Genomic DNA, 13016 nt, shown 5'->3' with positions numbered 1-13016 from the left:
CTTTAAATCAGGACTGCCTGTTTGGCAATAAGGCTGAAGAAGTTCTAAAAAAAATGCAAGAAATCTTTAACAGTTTGCATAGATTTAGCTTCATCTTCCAAGTGCAACGTCCAAGATTTAGTAGGCACTGGCCTACTAAGAATTGGTCCTTTCCAGCCCGTTCCAGATCCTGTCAAGCCAAACCCAGGTTTCAGTCCCAGGGGACTCTCAGAACTAAGCAGTGGGGGGCCTCCACTTCCAAATCTGGAAATAACAAGACACCCCCTATAGTAAACAGTCTCAATTACTTCCCTTTAAAATTACCAAGCACTTATCTTTTAGCCGCCCCTTTGGGGGGAAAGATTGCTCTTCATGCAAAGAACTGGGAACTCATAACCCAGGACAAATGGGTTTTAAATAGTGTCCCAGGGATACAGATTTAATTTCCACACGTTGCCAACACCAAATGGGTGGCCAGACATGCCCCCAAATCAGTGGGCAGAGGCTCAAAAAAAAAGTACTTTCCCTCTTAAGCATGGGGGCTATTCAGCTGGTACCAGAAGAGGAAAAGGGACAAGGTTTCTATTCCAGGCTTTTTCTGGTACCCAGAAAAGACAAATCATGGTGTCTAATCCTGGACCGGTCTACTCTAAACACCTTTGTGGGGGTTCTAAAATTCAAGATGCTGACTCTTCACCAGTTACTTCCTATGCTAGGCAAAGACGCCTGGTTGGCAACTCTAGATTTAAAAGAAGCATACCTGCACATCCCAATCAGGGAATCTTGCAGAAGATACCTACTCTTCAAAGCAGGCTACTTGCATTATCAGTTCTCTGCACTTCCCTTCGGCTTGTCTACTGCACCCAGGGTATTCACAAATTGCCTGGCTCCAGTTATTGCATTTTGCAGCCCAACAAATATTCAAATATACCTATACCTGGACGATTGTCTAATTCAGGCAGAAAACCAGGGCATACTTCTAAATCTGGCATTTGTAAAAAGGGTTCTAACTTGTCTTAGGTCACCATAAACGAAAAACAAATCACAACTGGTACCCTATCAACAGATTACATTCCTGGGTGCAAGCTTGAATACAACTGCCCAGATGGCTTTCCTCATGCCAGAGAAGCAAATTCATTTGGTAACTTCAAAAGTGGCCACAAAAACCCTGCTATCTGCAAGACAAATACTGCAAGCCTTTGGGTTCATGGCCTCCTGCATTCTTTTTCCATATGCAAGACTGCATATGAGAAAACTTCAGTGGTATCTAAAAAATCTATGGAGTCAACATGGTCACAGCCTGGAAACAATGATTCCTATCATAACGTGCCTACGCCTAAAGTTCCTGTGGTGGGCAGAAGCCTGCCACCAAAACAAAGGACTACCATTCACACTACCCCCTGCCACCCAAACCCTAACTACAGTTGCATCAGACTATGCATGGAGGGCTCACCTGGCAGGGACATGCATTCAGGGCAAATGGAACACAAATTAAATGCACCTACATATCAATCAAAAAGAAATGATAGCTGTACAGAATGCTCTGACTGCCTTAAAGGACTACATTCTTCCAGGACAACTAATGGTAAAGACTGACAACACCACAGTTTTGTGGTACATAAACAAGCAGGGGGGGGGGGGGGGAGTACACATTCCTAACCACTCTGCAGACTAGCCATGGCATTGTGGAGCACAGCCTTGAGCTACCAAGTGCATCTACAAGCTCAATTCCTGCCAAGAAAATTGAATACACTGGCAGAATAAGCAGAAATCTCATGGACCCACACGATTGGAAACTGGAACCATGGTATTTCAGCATGTTGACAAGTGAATGGGGGAGCCCAGACATGGATCTATTTGCCTCCCCCCCCCCCCCCAGAACTGCCAGTTGGACACGTTTTGTACAAGGACTCCCCACAAACAAGCCTGGTAAGTGGATGCTCTGTCCTTCAGCTGGACAAACCTATCAGTCTGCGCCTTTCTCCCTATGCCTCTGCTCTCCAAAGTTCTAATAAGTCAAACAGGACAAACCAAGGATGATTTTGATTGCTTCAGACTGGCCGCGCCAACACTGGTACCCTCTCCTGTGTAGTGTCGCAAATATCTCCATGGCACCTGCCTCAGACCCCTTCCCTGCTGTCTCGGCAGGAGAACCAAATTCTGCACCCTCAGCTTCCAACATTGAACTTTGCAACCTGGCTAATCACTTTAAATTCACCCTTATCCCTCAGCAAACCTGTGACCGATGTCGTCTTTGAGGCAGAGACCTAGTACTAGAAAATCGTATGCTGACAAATGGAAAAGAATCTGTGCTTTTCGAACCAGTCTTTAGGGATGAGCACAGCAGCGCCCATTTTACCTCCGATTTTGCAATACTTAACTGAGATGCTTCACAAGGACCTGTCTTTTTCCTCCATTAAACTCCACGCCTCAGCTATTTCAGCTCACTGTAACACCTCTTCTCTCATTCTCTGCTCAAGCAGCATCTCAGAGGGGCAAAAAACTTGAGACCACCCAGGAGAACTCCTACCCCTCCCTGGGACCTTTGTTTTGGAGAAACTCACTCTACCTCCTTTCGAGCCAGCTGCTACTGCAGACGTAATTTATTTCTTGGAAAACAGCCTTCCTTTTAACAATCACTTCAGTTAGAAGGTTATCTGAATTACAGGCCCTTATGACAGTGGAGCCTTCCATCATCTTTCATGCAGACAGGGTATCTCTCAGGACCAATCCATCTTTCATGCCCGAGGTGGTTTCCAGAGTGACTCTTAATCAGTCCATTCATTTGCCAACCTTCTTCCTCAATCCACAGAACAAAGGGGAATGGATTCTGCATTTCTTGGATGTGCACAGAACTAAGATTCTACTTGACAGGACTAAATCTCGAAGAAAATCTGAACAATTGCTGGTAGCATTTGCTGCAGGGGCAGAGGGGAAGACCATTTCAAAACAAACTATTTCTAAATGGATAAGCCATTGCATTCATTTCTGCTATAAGCACCATGGAAAACTTATCCCCCAGGGGATCAGATCTCACTCCACCAGGGCTTCATCCACTTCTGCAGCCTTTCTCGGAGGTGTTCCTACCAGGGATATCCTAGAAGCTGCTACCTGGAGTTCTGTACATACCTTCACCAAGCACTGTCATTTATCAATTTTCTCTAAATCAATAGCTGTCTTTGCCACTGCTGTCTTGTAGGGCCTTATAACTGTCCCTAATGCTGTATAAACTCCTCCTCCCAACCATAGCTTTGGAAATCTACCCAAATGTAATGACTGCAACAAGTGAATAACACTCTCTAACATATACATTTATGGTAAGTGTACACAACTGTACTTTCCTGCTTCATTTCCCTGAACAGTGTAGAGCCGACCTGTTCCAAAGATTCTCATAATGCTCCACACCATCACTTGAGTGTGGTGCTTGATGGGTTGAACGATGCAATCGTCCATCATCTGCTCTCCAGATTGTCTGACATTGTATTTGCTGATCCAAACACTGTATTATGCTCTTATCAGTGAACAACCTGCTCCCAGTCTTCTGACCAGTTTTGAAACTCTTTCGACCAGTGCAGTCTTTTTGCCTTCATTTGGTTGGACAACTATGGTTTCCTCAGAGGTCTGCAAGCTCGAAGCCCAGCATTCAGAAGTGTCCATCAAACAGTTCTGGAACTCACAACACCCTGTTCAACTCCCAAGATCACACTACACGGAACAAAACGGCAACCATACCGTCCTTTGTGGCTGTCTGTTTAAATCTCAAAAAGCTGTCCTCAACCTTCTCTTAGAAGCACTGCTTCACTGCTAAAACACTACACATTACTATATATCTGTCCGATACCGGAGTTTCACAGGTAACCTCAACCATGTTCCCTTCTTATTTACTATTTACTATACTACAACATAACGCGTCTTAAAGCAACCAGTTTGACAAGTGTCTACACAGCCGATTCAACATTCTAACATTCGATAATCTTGTAAACCCTTGTCATGTTGTGCACTTCGTAAAGTTTAAGCATAAGTAAGAAAGTTTAGTGTGCTTTAAACTTGGCCTTTCTGTCTTCATGTTGTCGCACTGTTACCGACTTGACTACCGAAAAATGCTGCAGTGTCTAGTTTAGACAAAACAGACCGTGAATTGACCGTTGTCTTTGACAGTTAAACACATAAGTATAAATGTTATAGTATCTGGTGTTTGCTCTTCCAGACATTCCTTAATAGATGGGTTTTGACTTTGGCCACTGTAGACTTTAGGATCCACAGCTCAGGCTCCTCCCCTTACCCACAGTCCCCTCCTATCTCCAGTATTACCTCAGATCAACTTGCTTTATGACTAGTGAAAGACTAAGAAAACTCAGCTGGTATATAAACTTGAGTCTACCTCCATGTATGTTTCTCCAAATGCTTGGCTATACACAGCTGTTGTACGCTTTGCTGCAGTAAGCAGTACAGATGCAATGAAAGCTAGCAAAATAAGGTTCTGTAGTGTTTTTTACTGTTTGGAACAAGGTGGAAGGTGTCAATTCTGATACGGTCTGTTTTTTCTTTTTTTTGAGGGGGGGGGGTTGTTTTACACAGGCATTGCTGCAGTTAAGTGTTTGCTTGCATCACAGTCATTGTATATATACACACACTCACTCTAGGTTATATAACCATTGGAAGTTCAGGATGTCCACATTCAGCCACTGATAGTTTGGTCGTTGAATTTAAGACAGTATATGCAAAAGTGAATTGGTTTTGTAATCTGTATTGTTGGATGAGATGCTGATTAAAAGAACAATCAAATATTAACCTTGTTAATCTGATAGTCAGTTACTTACATAATTGAAGTGTTTATGATTTAAAAACAGAAATAGTCGTGCATTTTTAGTAATTCTTATTTGTGACTGTGCATGCTAAGAGTTGCACTTCCACGGTTCAGTACGCTATCATGGGGGAAAGGGGGAAATGTGTGCAATAAACTTCTGCCGACATAGGCATTTATATATGTGAACTGCATACTGTGGTTAGAAATGTCTATGCAAATAAGCAGTGTACACCAAGCATAGAAAGCCTAGAAAAGTGCCAAAATTGTTGCTGGTGCACAGCAGCTACACTGTTGCACTACAGGCATGTACATGCTTCGCTTTCTGAATACCAGTCTAATTGGAATATTTTTTACAGAAGTTAGTGATGTCTGTTACTGTTTACAGATGCTTACTGAGGTGAGAATGGGACAGTTGCACAGGAAGTATTAGGTAAATTCAGTTAATTTCTGAATTGAGGCGCTCACTCATTTTTATATTGCTTTGCTGTTACATAGTGCACTATGTACAGCTTTTGCCATGGAGTTGTGAAGTAAAGATTACAAAATACAGACTTTTGTGTTGGTTTACTATCACAGTGTGGAGTGGCACTTTCGCAAAACTGGGATGGTCGAATGTTTATCCACAGTTTCTATAATGCCAAACTGAAAGTGTTGGAATTTACTTTAGTGAATGTAAGTGTTCATTCGCTGATATGAGGTCAATGTTATGAATAGAGATTGCTGTACAGTGCAGATCAGGAAATTTACCATCTGAAGTAGCTAACTTCATTTGTGCAGCAACCTGTGGGTATTGGATCCGACTTCGGATCCGAGCCGGCAGTTTTCAACAGCTTAGATCCGAGCTCCTAGCTCCTCCCCCAACCCATAAACCCCTGCCAACCCTGACTGACCTCAGATCTAGTTTGCCACGCTTGTTGTCAGCAGATGGATTCTTGAGCTCAGTCTTTAGCGAATTTCTGAGAGAAAAATAGAAAAAGTTTGTTACTTTTTTCCTGTACTTTTGGTGCGAGTACCGTGTGTTAGGTCCATACCCGTTTCCCTTAGCTTAAATCTTCTTTAGTTTATATATTTTTCCCTCCCTCGCTGGTTCGTTAAGGTCTGTGTGTGTGTTGGAGCCTAGCGTGTGTTTCTTTAGTTTAAAAATGTCTGAGGCCCCAAAACCTATCTTTTCGAAGTGCACCGAGTGTGGTAATAAGCTTTCACCGGCTGATGGCCACACTCTGTGTTCTGTGCCTTGGGGTTGGACACCTTTCCTCTGGGTGTACCATCTGCGCGGCGTTCAACCCCAGGGCACTCAAGGACCGGAGATCCAAGCTGATCCTGGTGGGTCTCTTGCCCCCAGATTCGGCTTCGGCCTCTGGTCCTACCGTGGCTACCTCCGCAGCTTCGGCTGCCACTCCTGCCTCTCCCCCCAGCTGGGACTCAACCTCCTGCTGTAGGCCCAGAGGAGAGGGAGACCAGGAAAGACAAGAGGAGGGAGAAGCACCACAAGCAGAGGGCCGAGGCCTCTGCTTCGGCTCCCCCGGCTAAGCGGTCTTCTCCCTCCAGGGCTTCCCGGTCTCCTTCTCCTCTGATCCGGTCCCCCGTTTTTTCACTGGGCCCGGAGGAGGAGACCCAATCTCCTTCAAGGTCATCGAGGCGGCACTCGCGTCCCGCCTCGGTGGCCTCATCGAGATCTACTCGCAGCCTTTCCGATGCAGATTTGGACCGGATGATGAAGATTCCTCCAGGCCCAACTGCAGATGGGAGTGCTCCTGCCCCCCCCTCCGGGGGGGGGGGGGGAGCTTGACCCCTTCCTTTGCCCTGATAGCCTCTTCTCCATCCCGCTTGCTGGGTTCGGAGCCTTCGGAGTCGGGCAGCCTTGGAACCGGGGGTGGGTCGGCGCCAACAGTCTTGGGTACTTTGGCGCAGACTCTTCCGTCGAGCCTGTCTAGTCCGTTTTTGTCAGATCCGAGCTCTTGGAGCCGAGGGCTGAGCTTCGGATCCGAGGGTTTCAGTATGCCTTCAGCGCCGTCCAGCTCTGAGCATACTGGGCCTTCGGATCAGACTGCTTCGGCGCCTGCCCCGATCCGCCTGTCTGATCCGAGTGAGGGTCCGCTCTCGGATCCCAGAGAGAGCGGCTCTCCCTTGGCGTTCGATGTGGTGGAGAGGGCTCTGTCGACTACTTCCAGGCCCCCAGTCCTTGCCACAGCTCCTCCCCGCACTTCTCTGTTGGGTCCGACTTCCATCACCCGGCCCCAGGGACAGCCTGCTTCAATGTCCCAGGTTGTTCCCTTGGAACGGGATGTTGATGGTGAGGCCTCCTCAACCCCACCCCCCCACCCCCGGAGGAGGTCCCTTACAAGCGGAAGTGCAAGAGGAGGCACTTGGACTCCCCTGAGTCCTTTACCGAAGACACTGATTTGGAGGAAGGGGAAGGCTCCCCAGGGTCACCCCCTGAGGATGTCCCCTTTGGGGACATCATGGAAATGCTCAGGATCAGAGGGGGGTGATCTGCCCCAAAGCCGACCTCGGACAAAGCAGTGTTCCTGGAGGCATTTGAAGCAGGCCCTTCTACCTCTTGGGTGTCCCCTCCGGTGGACCTGATTACCACCAGGGTGTGGAAGGAGCCGGACACTGTGGAGCCAGTCCCGAAGCACCCTGACAGGATCCTCAGTCTCCCTGCAGACAGGCCCCATTGGAGCAAGGGTCCCCCCGTAGATACCAGGTTGATGGCGGACACTAAGAGGCAACTAGCTCAGGAGAGCCCCTCGGTCCACCCCCCCCCCGGGCAAGGAGTCCCAAGCGATGGACCGCCTAGGGAAGCGGGTGTTTAGTTCAGCGTCCTTCTCGGTGAGGTCACTGAACTACATGGCACATATTCTGCTGCAGCGGTAACGTATTAAGGAATACGCTGCATTGCCCCCAGAGTCCATGTCTGCGGAGGACAAACAGTTGTACTCCACCCGTATGGCCACTCTTAGGTCCATTTCCAATACCTCTATGCTACTATCCCATGCCACGGAAGGAGCCGCTAGAGCCAGCAGAGCAGGTCTCGTCATGAGGCGTCAGGCCTGACTCCGGCATTGTGATTTCGCGGAACCCTTCAAGGCGTCTTTCGCAAATGCCCCTTTAGATGGTTCTGCCCTATTTGGGAAGACCGTTCGCGACACCTTGGTCCAGAGCGAAAAGGACGGGAAGATGTCTGCCGTCGGAGTCTGCTTCTCGGCTCCCCAGAGGTCTTTCTCTAAGAACCAAAAGGGATAGACGAAGATTCCAGAAGTCGCAACAGTCTCAGTCCGCTCCGGACCCCCAGTCCTTCCGTGGCAGAGGAGGACAGGGGACGCAGCCCTAGATGCAGAGGGAGCCTGAAGAACTTTGGGTCCAGAGAACCTTTCTCTGACCGGCCCACGCAACAGCCCTGAAGAGTTGCCAGACTGCTCCACTCTGGAGGCAGTCGGGGGGGGGGGGGGCATTTCTCGGGGCACCTGGCAGCTTGGGAGTCCATCACGACAGACCGCTGGGTGCTTCGAATCGTATCCAGAAGTTACCAGATCGCCTTCTCTTGCCCTGTTCTTTTCCCCAAACACCTCCCCGATGTCCCACCCGATCAGAGGGAGGTCGCAGCTGCGGAAATCCAGCAGCTCCTAGAAAAAAGAGCCATCCAACACATCTCCCCAGACCAGCTTGGATCGGGTTTTTACTCCAGGTTCTTTTTGGTGCCAAAAAAGATGGGGGACTTAAGACCAATCCTTGATCTCTCCCTTTTGAACCTGTCAGTAACCAAAGAAAAGTTCCGGATGGTCACTCTTCAGTCTATTCTCCCCCTATTATGGGAGAACAATTGGATGTGCTCGATAGACCTCAAGGATGCGTACTGTCATATTCTAATGGACAGACGATCCAGGAGGTTTCTCCGCTTCCGGCTAGGGGCCAGTCATTACCAATTCAGGGCTCTCCCCTTTGGTCTCACCTCAGCCCCCAGGGTGTTTACTAAAGTGTTAGCAGTGATAGCAGCCCACCTGAGGCTCCAGGGAATACAGGTTTTCCTGTACCTGGATGACTGGCTCCTGACCGCCTCGACAAGGCATCTACTCTGTACAGCCAGGGATTATTTTCTTCGCCTTGCTCCCTGGCTAGGGATCACAATAAATATGGACAAATCTGCTCTCACCCCGACCCGTGTCCAGGTTAAACACAATCAATCTTGTAGTCTTAAACCCAGAGAGACTTCGAACCCTGAGGTTTCATGTGCGGGCCATCCTATCTTCATCTCCTCCGGCAGAATTGGTCCTGAGGGCTCTAGGCTCAATGGCAGCGGCAATCAACTTGTTACCTATGGCACGTCTGAACGTGAGGGTCTTACAGTGGACCCTCCAAGTCCAGTGGTCTTTTCTTCACTACCCTCTGAGTCATCCCATTTCCCTCATCAGGGCTTGCAAGAGGGCTCTCGTGTGGTGGCTGCAATCTCCGGATCTCCACACGGGGCGCCCCTTCTCTATGGCCCCTCCCCTGGCCACTGTGACCACGGACACCTCTTGCCTCGGGTGGGGGGGGGGACTCTTCGGGCAGGACTGTCCAAGGCACATGGAACGATGCGGAGACCTCTTTGCATATCAATGTCCTAGAGATGAGGGCAGTGCTATTAGCATTGCAAGCACTTCAGGACATTCTTCCTGTAGGGACAATTGCGATCCAGACGGACAACATGTCGGTTGTCTGGTGCATCAACAAACAAGGGGGAACCAGGTCTTACCCGCTCTGTCGAGAGGCCAGGAGAGTGTGTGAATGGGCGATCTCCACCAACCGTTTTCTTGTTGCAACGCACATTCCGGAACGGTCCAGCATCATGGCGGACAAACTCAGTCACTCCATCCTTTCCCCTTACAAGTGGTCTCTCAATCCGCACATAGCGAATCAGATTTTTGCCAAATGGGGGCAGCCCTGTTGTGATCTTTTCGCCTCTCCCTCAAACACCAAATGCAACAGCTATTTCGCTTTAATTCCCCAAGTCGGGGAATCCCCGATAGACGCTCTGGTGCATGTTTGGCCTCCCGGTCTGCTTTATGCTTATCCACCTCTCCCCCTGATGCTAAAGTTTCTACAGAAAGCCAGCCTGTTGGGGAGCAGGATTATCCTCATTGCCCCATTCTGGCCTCGTCAAACCTGTTTTCCTTACCTTTGGTCTCATCTGGTGAATCCTCCTTGGATTCTAGATCCCCTCCCGGATCTGATCTCCCACCCTCAGGGTCTCCCGACCCCGAACCTGGACAGCCTCAAGCTCACAGCTTGGCTGCTCCAGTTCCACTCCTAGCCAGGACTCCCGGCATCTCTTCCCCAGTCAAAGCTGTTCTAGTTGCAGCCCACAAGTCTTCTACTAGGAAGGTTTACCAGCAGCAAATGGAGACGTTTCTCTATCTGGGAAGAACTTCAAAACTTGGATCTCTTCACAGCTCCTTTACCTGCGGTGCTAGACTTCTTATCAGGATTATTTCACCAGGGAGCTAGCTGTTCCACTGTCAAGGTTCAACTAGCAGCTATCTCTCACTACCATGTCGGACATGATCTGCATCCCTTGATCACTTCTGAGCTGTGCAAGACCTTCCTGAAGGGCACCTTCCTGCTCAGACCTCCGGTAAAGGAAGTGGTACCTCCATGGGATTTGTCGTTAGTGCTTCAGGCTTTGACAGCTCCCCCCTTTGAGCCTGCAGCTTCAGTGGAACTCTGGTATTTGTCTTGAAAGACTGCCTTTCTCGTCGCCATCACCACTGCTAGAAGAGTCTCTGAAATTCAGGCTCTGTGTCAAACCCCCCCGTGTCTAACCTTCCACAAGGATAGTCTACCTCAGGACCCAATCCCTCCTTTCTCCCTAAGGTTGCTTCTGAATCTAATACCAACCAGTCCATTAATCTGCCAGTCTTCTTTCCCAACTATCACAATAAAGGAGAATACAAATTACACTCTGATGTGCATAGACAACTTCGATTCTATATTCACAGGACATCTGGTCATAGGCAATCTGACCAGTTGTTCGTCTCCTTTGCCAAAATGAATTTGGGTAAATCGATATCCAAAGTTACATTGTCTCGATGGATCTCGCAATGTATTCTTTTGGCTTATGAAAGTTCTGGTAGGCCCGCGCCTCTGAGTCTGTGCCCATTCTACCTGATCTATGTCTACCTCTGCTGCTTTTAGATCCAGGGTTTCTTTAGATGATATTTGTTCGACTGCCACTTGGGCCTCATCTCATACCTTTATCAACCATTATAAGCTGGATATTATCTCCAGAGGGAGAGCATCCTTTGGCTCTGCAGTGCTCTGGAACATCCTTCCATGATGGCCGCCCAAGATTCAGGTAGCTGGGGACTCTGTCCCACAGGTTGCTGCACAAATGAAGTTAGCTACTTCAGATTAAGAAGTTATGTACTCACGATAACGTTCCATCTGAGTAGATAAACTTCATTTGTCAGCAACCGTCCCCCCTTCCTTCCCCCTGACCTTCGATTGTTCACATTTGTTGTCTTCAGAGATAATCTTTGAAATTGATAAATCTGTAGCAGTTGCTGCTTGGGGGCAAACTTGATCTGAGGTCAGTCAGGGTTGGCAGGGGTTTATGGGTAGGGGAGGAGCTAGGAGCTCGGATCTAAGCTGTTGAAAACTGCCAGCTCTGATCAGAAGTCTGATCCGATACCCACAGGTTGCTGACAAATGAAGTTTATCTACTCAGATGGAACATTATGGTGAGTACATAACTTATTTTTTCTCATTGTAGTGGCATCTCTGAGTCTGTATTAATATGCGGGGGGGGGGGTTCAGGGGGCTTGTCCCCCCCACATAAACATATATGCAAACACAGACTGTCTATTCAGGAAGTTGGGGAGTTTGAATGTCTAACATGTTGACATTTTCTCATTATCATTTTCAAGGTGTTTTGACTTTAGAAAAAAGTTTTGGGCCAATCGAAATTATGATAGTAAACTGTGTGGGTTAATGTTACCATACTGCATTTTTTAACCCCACCCCCCCATACCCATCAGTGGTGTGCTACAGAAGTGGTTTTAGCAGGTGTAGTGTACATAGTTTTGGCACACAGTAGGCATTTGTGTGCTCAGCAGAACTGCTAAACTGTATTTGATAGTGTAAGGCAAATTGCTTTTAATAGTGTGTCTTGTGACATTATGCTGCATTCCCAATGCATTGCCAGTGCTATTCATTAGTCGACATGCTTATGTCCTGCTTTTCAGCAAGGCTTTTTCCATGCAGATGCATAATACAGACTGCTCTGTAGTGGTGTCTGTTACTGTCAGATATGCTTGCTGTGCAGCTTTCCTACAAATCTGCAGTCTTCTGTCAGTTGTATAGTATCTGATGTCCTTCTGTTCATATGCTGCTGTATTCATAACACAAGGGAGTCCGCACCTGGTCGACTCTTGTACATCTGGCTATTTTACAAAGGATAGATGCTACCACTAGTGTGCATGTGACATCCCGCGTGTGTCTGTGGATGTCTGCCATAAACAAACATCTGGTACAAAACTGACGTCAGCATACACCCTCCTCAAGACTTTTCTGCTGCCCATGTGACTGCCAGTTGCGGTCGTCGCTCCTTCGGAAAAGTGATCCTGTGTGACTTGTTTATCTTCGACTATAGATAAGTACCCCCATAGGGGTTTTTGATTATCCTTTTCTACTGCTGTTGGGTTACATGTCAGGTAGAAAGGGAAAGTGTAGGTGTGCAAGGCAAATTCCACATAAAGATTTGCATGAGCTCTGCCTGTTTTGCTTAGGCCAGGAACATGGTCACTCTACTTACAATATTTGTAAGATCTTTGTTCCCAAAACCCACAGGTGTTGCTTAGCTGCCTTAAAACTTTATTTAGAGAATCAGTGTCAGACGCAGTTGGCTAAAGTGATGGATCCAACGTTGGGCCCATCTGATGAGCCACCAGTCAAAAAGGCCAAAAAGTCTAGGCCTAAACTGACTTGCACCCTCCCTTCCAGCCATACATCTTGAGTTAGAGGAAGGCCCAGAGTCCAAGCTGGACATTCCTTTGGCTGGTACCCAGCTGGAAGCCTTTAAAGAAGCCGAGGGCACATCCCAGAGGGAATCACAGGCATCCATATCGGTCCCTGAGGGAGAAGCTAGGCTCATCATATCAGAGGGTCCTCGTGTGGTCTCGCAAATTGTAGTTTGCGAGGATGTTGGCTCTGATATAGTGCCGTTCGGCATCTGACCCTCCCACTCTTCACC

General features: G+C 48.1%; 1 protein-coding gene across 1 annotated transcript in view; it reads left to right on the top strand.

Annotated features, from left to right (window-relative positions):
• The window catches only part of ATF1 (activating transcription factor 1), a 455141-nt gene that overhangs the window by 66367 nt on the left and 375758 nt on the right, over window positions 1-13016 (top strand). The gene's annotated exons all lie outside the window — the stretch shown is intronic.

The sequence above is a fragment of the Protopterus annectens genome, chromosome 9.part0 (assembly GCF_019279795.1).
Source record: "Protopterus annectens isolate FY-2018-M chromosome 9.part0, PAN1.0, whole genome shotgun sequence".
Classification (NCBI taxonomy): domain Eukaryota; kingdom Metazoa; phylum Chordata; order Ceratodontiformes; family Protopteridae; genus Protopterus; species Protopterus annectens.
Note: the sequence above shows the minus strand (reverse complement) of the source record. Positions and strands in the feature narration are given on the sequence as shown.